Below are 7,893 nucleotides of genomic sequence, written 5' to 3'. Positions count from 1 at the left end.
ATGGCTGTTAGCCACCATTTGGGTGCTGGAAATCAAACCTGGGTCTTCTGCAAGAGCAGTCAGTGCTCTTAACCTCTGAGCCATCTCTCCAGCCCCCTAATTTACTATTTTGTACAGATGCTTTTTTATTTACTTTAATGATACACTAACCCATAGTTTATACCCACCAAGGTTGACTTATCTCTTATCCTAGTGTTGACATCTCTGCTGCCTCTGCTCCCTGCCACTACCCACAGCATCCCAGGCTCTACCATTCCTACTTGGGACTGGCTCTATTTCTCCCTGTTCATCTCAGTCAAATTACAGCTAGGGACCTGAGGTTGGGAGAGTGGGCTGCCTTCCTCTCCTGGGCTGATGGGCTTGATAATCTCTTCTGGCTTTGTGAATTCAGAATCTGTGTTTCAGCAGACTAGCACTCAGGAGGCTGAGGCAGAAGGTTCACAGGTTTGAGACCTTGAGACTGGCCTGGGCTACATAGCGACACCCTGTGTCTGAAAAAAAGGGAGTATCCAAGAACATCTTGAGAAAGGCTTTTCTTTTGATTTCACTTTCCTGTGCTTGTGAACCTGCCAAGAGTCATTACAACTTAGTGCTGTGTGGGCAGATTCTGCTGATGCAGCCTGGTTCAGAAGTTCCCATATACCAGCCAAGCTCTGTTTATGGCTCAGTTTTTCCATCTGTAAAGTGGGAATGGAAATGATAACAGTACCCGCTACCCAGAGCTACTATATTTAGAAGGACACTGGGTTGTAGAAAGCATTTCATCGATACTAGTGTTCACTATTTGAAATCCGTGTAGAGTCTGAGTCTGTAAAACTGTATAGAGTTGGCCCTTAGTATTCACAGAAATTGTTTCTAGGACCCTCCTCAGATTCAAAAATACGGAAGAACAAAAACAAATAAAAAAAATTTAAAAATCAAATAGCATAGTGTTTGCATATGCTCTATAAACATCCTACTATATCTGTTGTTGTGGTTTTGAGATGGGGTCCTACAGACCAGGCAAGCTTTGAACTTGCTCTGTAGATGAGCGTGACCTGGAACTTCTGATCTTCCTGCCTCTATCTCCCAAGAACTGGAGCCCAAGTTTATGCACTGCAGGGCCTTTTGCATGCTAGGAGAGCACTGTCGTACACTGAGATCTATCCCCATCCCCTGACACCCCAAACCTCATTTTTGAGACTGTATCTCACACTGTAGTTCAGGATAGCCTCAAACTCATGGCACTCCTCCTGCCTCAGCTTCCCAAGTGCTGAGATTATGGGTGTGAGTCACGATGCCCAACTCTCCTTCATACTATAAGTCATCTCTAGATGAATTATAATGCCTAAAACGAAGCAGATTCTATGTAAGTAGTTATGCTGTTCAGGAAAAGGTAACAGGAAAAAAAGTCTGTACATGTGTGATACAAAAGCATTTTTTTTGTTTGTTTTTTAGTCATTTTCAAGACAGAATCTACCTCTAGCCCCAGCTGACCTAGAACCCACTATGTAGACCAGGCTGGCCTTAAACTCATAGAGATCTGCCTGCCTCTGTCTCCCAAGGGCTAGGATTAAAGGTGGGCACCACCGTGCCTGGCACAAAAGCAATTTTTAAAAAGCTATTTCCTGGGGCTGGAGAGATGAACATTGGCTGTTAAGAACAACAGTTAAGAACATTGGCTGTTCTTGCAGAAGATCCATGTTCAAATTCCAGCACCCACATGGCAGCTAACAACCATCCATAATTTCAGTTCCCGGAGAGCCAACATCTTCTTCTGTTCTCTGAGGGCACTGCACAACATGGGTGCACTTATGCTGACATAACACTCATACACGTAAAACTAAAACAAATAAATTAAAATTTTTAAAGTTATTTTCAAGGCCTAGAGAGATGGATTAGCAATTAAGAGCACTGGCTGCTCTTGCAGAGGACCCAGTTTCGGTTCCCAGCACACACACGGCAGCTAACAACCATCTAACTCCAGTTCCAAGGGATCTGATGCCCTCTTCTGATCTCCTCAAGCATTGCACAACACAAGTGCACTCACATACATGCAGGCAATGCATTCATACACATAAAATTAAAATGATATATAAAATATTTTTTAAAAGATCAACTTTAAAAAAATAAATAAAAATCTATTTTCAAGTATAGCTTGATTGAGTTTGTAGATGCATATCCCATGGATATAGAGGACCAACTATATATAATTTCTGATACTGAAGGAATGAAAAAACAACCAAAAGCCAATAAAGAGTAACAATAAAGAGAAAATGCATCTGGCTACTCCAAAGCAATCTTCTTTGTGATCTCTAATGACAGAGGCCTTTACAGGCCGACGGGTCTTCTAAACCAAACACCTAAGAATAAACGACCAAACCCCAAGGAACCTCTGCTCCCTTTCTTCTGCCCGGTGCTGAGCATTTTACAACTGACAGTTTCCATCCCTGTCCCATTGAGGTGTCATGTCTTTTCAGCTGCCCTGGTTGGTTTTTCATTTTCTTGCCAATGTTCAAGATTTTTCTCACCTTGAAGATGAAAAGGTTACTTTCCCCACACTTCCTTGTCTCCTGGAATTAACTGCAAAGGGTTCGCTCATCAACCCAACTAGATGAGGCTTGAAATGGAAGACCAAAAGGACAGTTGGATGGCTCTCTGAAAAATTGCCTCTTGTAGCTGGGAGTGGTGGTGCACACTTTTAATCCCAGGACTCAAGAAGCAGAGGCAGGCAGATCTCTGTGAGTCAGAGGCCAGTCTAGTCTACAATATGAGTTCCAGGTCAGGTGGGGTTACAGGGAGACCCTGTTTCAAAAAATTGTTTTTTCCTCCTGTTTACTCTATCATGGTCTATCCTTCCTTCCTTCCTTCCAGCCTTCCCTCCCTCCCTCTCCTCCCCCATCCCCCCTCCCTTTCCCTTCCTCCCTCCCCACCTCCTCTCTCTTTCTTGATATATAGGGTCTCATGTAGCCCAGGCTGTCCAGCTACTATGTAGCTGAAGATGACCTTGAATTCTTGATCTCTCAGTGTTAGAATTACAAGTGCATACCACCACACCCGATTTACACGATGATCAAACCCAGGGGTCTACTGCATACTAGGCAAGAGCGCTCTACCAAATGAACTACACCCCCAGGCCACAGTTCATTACTTTTTCTTTCTTGAGATAGGGTCTCACTCTGTAGCCCAGGCTGGTCTTGAACTGGTAGGAATCCTCCAAGCTCAGCCTCCCAAGTGCTGGGATCATCGGCATGCTCCTCCAGTCTCATCTTTCCGTTGTGGTTCTTCCCACCTCTATAACTTTATTTCTACCATAAATTCCATGGCAAGACCTTTGAGTTGGAAAAGAAGATGAATCTTATCACAAAGCTCTAAGTTCCTGCAGAGAAGGGTTCGCACTCCCAGGTTTCTTTGCTTCATCTACAGAGTGTCACATAATGCCCAGTGCACCATAGATACTCAAATATTTGTCAGTTGATAAGATTCCAAGACTTAGAGGGGAATGAACCCACATTTGCCTGAGGAAAAAATGAATAGCTTTATATGCATAATGTCTTAATTTTCCTTATCAGAAGTAGTCAACATCCAATTTACACTAGCTATTTAGATACAAAAATTAAGTATTTGATGAATATACATTTTGGAATCTGCTTAAGTGACGTTTTTTGCTTATTTATTCATTGACAGATATTAGTACCCATATGTGTCAGACACTACAATCCATATTAGTGACACAAAGATGGAGACAGTGCGTGTCCTCAAGTTCACACACAGGAAAGCAAGCACATAGAATATTTTTTAATGTTTTATTTATTAATTTTTAGTATTTTATTTAGTATTTTATTTATTAGTATTATTTTAGTATTTTATTTATTATTTTATGTGTAAGAGTATATTGCCTGCAATGTGTGTAAGTGCGCCTGTGTCATACAATGCCCAAAGAGGTCAGAAGAGGGCGTCAGATCCCCTGAAACTGGAACTATGGATGGTTGTTAGCCGCCATGTGGGTGCTAGGAATTGAACCCAGGTCTTCTGCAAGAGCTGCCAGTGCTCTTAACAGCTGAGCCATCTCTCCAGCCCTGGAAGATAGACTATTAAATGGTAATCTCAGAAATATGAAAGCTAAAAACACTGTGGAGCGCTGCATGTAAGTAAAAAGGGGGAAAAAGTGGAGCCAGGACGGGTCAGGGATCTGTACAGTCAAGAGACTGCTTGCTGGACTCTGCGGGGCCAGCCCCAGCCCCGTTGTGTTTTTTTCAAAATAGGGCAAAGATTCCAGTGAACAATGTAATGGTGCTGGATAACTTGCTGCTTTTCTGCAACCCATTTCAGTCTGAGATCACCTTTGGTTGCATTAAGAACTTATCTGAAGACTCGGAATGGAAAGTTCTCTGCAGGAGAAAGTGAAGGCTGGGATCATGTTTTGGGCTGTTTTAGTGGGGCCTGTTCCTACAGGAATGTAGAGGTTTGTTGTACTTCAGGGTCATGCACCTAATTCAGGATTTATTCCAGATGCAGATGCAGCGGGTGTAACAGCTGTGCTAATTACCTTCACCTATCAAGGTCAGGAATCTACTAGAGTTGGCTATTAGAGAAGAAATGACTACACTGAAACAGAATTAAGGGCAAGAGCACCAGTGAAAGAAGATGTTTCGCCGGGCATGGTGTCGCAAGCCTTTAATCCCAGCACTTGGAAGGCAGAGGCAGGCAGATCTCTGTGAGTTTGAGGCCAGCCTGGTCTGGTCTATATAGCGAGTTCCAGACCAAAGACCAAAACTCATCAGAGATATCTCTTCAGTTTATCTTAAAGAAAAGAAAAAAAAAAGAAAAGAAAAAATTTTATATCAATAGAGAGATGATAGATAGATAGATAGATAGATAGATAGATAGATATAGAGATTTTTTTCTTTAAAAAGGCATTTCTAAGCTTCAAAAGAACATTTTGGTATCTAATTCCAGAGTCCCAAGATTCCGCATTAATTTGGGAGGTAACACAGAAAAGATGCAGAGAACCGTTATCCAAATCTACAATGCCTTCTTTTAACAGATAAATTCATTGCCTTCAGATCAAAGGGATGATCCACGTCAGAAAACTCACCCAGTGTTATGTTAGAATCCCACATGGAGGTCCTGGAGAGATGGCTCAGCAGTTAAGAGCACTGGCTGCTCTTCCAGAGGACCTGAGTTCAGTTCCCAGCACCCTCATGGCAGCTAACACTAGTCCTTAGCTCCAGTTCCAGGGGATCCAGCACCTCCTCACTTACATACATGTAGGCAAAACACTCATACACATGAAGTAAAAATAAATGAAATATTAAAAAAGAAGAATCCACATGGACTAGATGTGATCACCTGCCATTCCATCAGTGCAGTTTAAGCTATTAAAGAACTATTTCCCTGAATTTCCCAGAGTACACAGTCAACATACAATGTGAAGAAATTGTTTTAAAACATCCTGTAGAAAATTTATAAGAAAACCCATATTTGACAAAACTGTGGAATATAAATGCAACTATTTTAAAGTAATTTTTTTCTAATGTGTTATTTGTTCTTGAAACTAATCTGATCAAAGCATATATATTAAAACTAAACAAAAGTTAGCATCTTAAATGAGGCAGCAGGATGTTTGCAACAGAGAGTGGAACCAACGATCTGAGGCTGGGGGCAGACCCCAGGTAGACTTGGTACTGGATAGACAGAACTGGTCAACCCACCCACGCAGCCTAACAGCTGGGACTGCCATGACTTCACAGTGGGCTGACACTGAGCAGCAGCACACCTTAGGAGTCACTGAAAGCTCAAATCTCAATTCATTAATTTAAAAAGTCATGATAGGGCTGGAGAGATGGCTCAGCAGTTAAGAGCACTGACTGGTCTTGCAGAGGACCCGGGCTCCATTCCCAGCACCTACATGGTAGCTATGAACCGTCCTTAACTCCAGTTCCAGGGGAATCTGACACCCTCTTCTGACCTCCGGGGCATTGCATGACCCGGGTGCACTCACATACGTGCAGGCAATACACTCATACACATAAAATAAAAATAATAAAATATGTTTTTTAAAAGGCATGATAAGACAAAAAAAAAAAGGTGATCATATACCAGATATGACAATATATGCCTGCATCCCATCACTGGAGAGGTGGAGGCAGGAGGATCATGAGTTTGAGGCCAGCTTGGTCTAAATAGCAAGAACCTGTCTTTTTTGTGCACCCATGTTGTGCAGTGCCCTTGGAAGTCAGAAAAGAGCATTGGTTCCCCTGGTGCTGGAGTTTCGGATGGTCATTAGCCACCACATGGGTGGTGGGAACCAAACCCAAGTCCTCTGCAGGAGCCGCTAGCTCTTAACAGCTAAGTCGTCTCTCCAGTCCCCATTTATTTTATTTTTTATTTATTTTTATTTTTTGGTCTTTTTGAAACAGCATCTCCCTGTAGCCCCAGCTGTCCTGGAACTCACTATGTAGACCAGGTTGGCCTTGAACTCAGAGATCCACCTGCCTCTGCGTGTGGAGTGAGGTTGTGGGTGTGTGTGTATGTGTAAGGCACATGTCGGGAGGTCAGAGGACAACCTTTGGAAGTCGGTTCTCTCTACCAAGACAGTCTCAGAGATGTAACTCAGATCATCAGGCTTGATGACAAGCACCTTTACCTATTGAGCCATCCCTCTGGCCCACCATTTTAAAATTAATTACTGTATTGTATAGCTGGGCATGGTGGCACACACCTTTAATCCCAGCACTTGGGAGGCAGAGGCAGGCAGATCTCTGTGAGTTCAAGGCCAGCCTGTTTACATAGTGAGTTCCAGGCCAGTTGGGGCTACAGGGAGACCCTGTCTCAAAAAGACCAATAATAATAATAATCATAATAATAATCATAATACCTTCTCAGCTCTTCAAGGTTAAAAGCAAAACTCAAAATGAAATCCCAGACATTGGCCTTTTGAACATGCCTTACTTTTGTGTAGAAGAATTCAACCCAGAGTTGAGCCAGATCTCAGGGAGGAGATTGGAATGTAGCTGACTCTTGTAACCTGACAGCAGCACCCCTTCATGTGTGTCACCTACACATTCCAGGAGAACAGAAGTCAGATGAGCTTGCCTAATGCTGATCTGAATGACTGGGATTTCTGTAGGCACAGCTTAATCATTTGGAATTCGTAGTAAGCCACAAAAATAAAACAAGAACATAAAGCAGCAAATGGCTTTCAGGAATCAAGCCCTATAGTACCACTGTGAGGCAAAATGACACAGGTCCCTTGCCATTTTGAGTGCTTATGTCGCCATATAACCACCACCCACACAGATCACTCCCCAGGAAGTGTTTTGTTTTGGTTTGTTTGGTTAAAATATTTTTTTAATTACATTTACTTTGGGGGAGGGGCATGTACATGCTGTGTGCACACACTGTGTGCAACACACATGTTAATCAGAGGACAGCTTGCAGGAGTCTGTTTTCTCCTTCCACCAAGCCTGATGACCTGAGTTTAATCCAAAGCACCAGCATGGTAGAAGGAAACAGACCCCTATATGTTGTCCTCTGACCTCCACACATGTACTGTGGCATGCACACTCATACACAGACACAAATAAATAAATGAATAAATTAAAATTCTTAAAGTTTTAAAAACTTTTAAAGATTTGTTTATTTTATTATTGTGTGCCTCGCATGAGCACAGGTGCCCGAAGAGGCCAAAGGCATCAGATCCCCTGGAGCTGGAGTTAAAGGTGGTTGCAGGCTGACATGTGGGTACTGGGAACCGAACTTGGGTCCTCTGGAAGAGCAAGAAGTAGCTCTAACATGCTGAGTCATCTCTCCAGCCCCGGGATCTTTTGTTCTTATTTCTTTGATCCTCCAAAAACTTTCAAAAAATTTAACATGAATCACCATTATATTATCAGCACCCATCACTTGCTG

At 42.6% G+C, this 7,893-nt stretch overlaps 1 pseudogene; it reads left to right on the top strand.

The window, feature by feature from the left end:
- Positions 1 to 4,094: 4,094 nt before the first annotated feature.
- Positions 4,095 to 7,893, top strand: part of LOC103728998 — a 45,126-nt pseudogene continuing 41,327 nt past the window's right edge.

Source organism: Nannospalax galili, unplaced genomic scaffold (genome assembly GCF_000622305.1).
Source record: "Nannospalax galili isolate Female #2095 unplaced genomic scaffold, S.galili_v1.0 scaffold511, whole genome shotgun sequence".
In the NCBI taxonomy this organism is placed as follows: Eukaryota; Metazoa; Chordata; class Mammalia; order Rodentia; family Spalacidae; genus Nannospalax; species Nannospalax galili.
The sequence above is the reverse complement of the archived record's forward strand: the minus strand, read 5'-3'. Positions and strand labels throughout refer to the sequence as shown.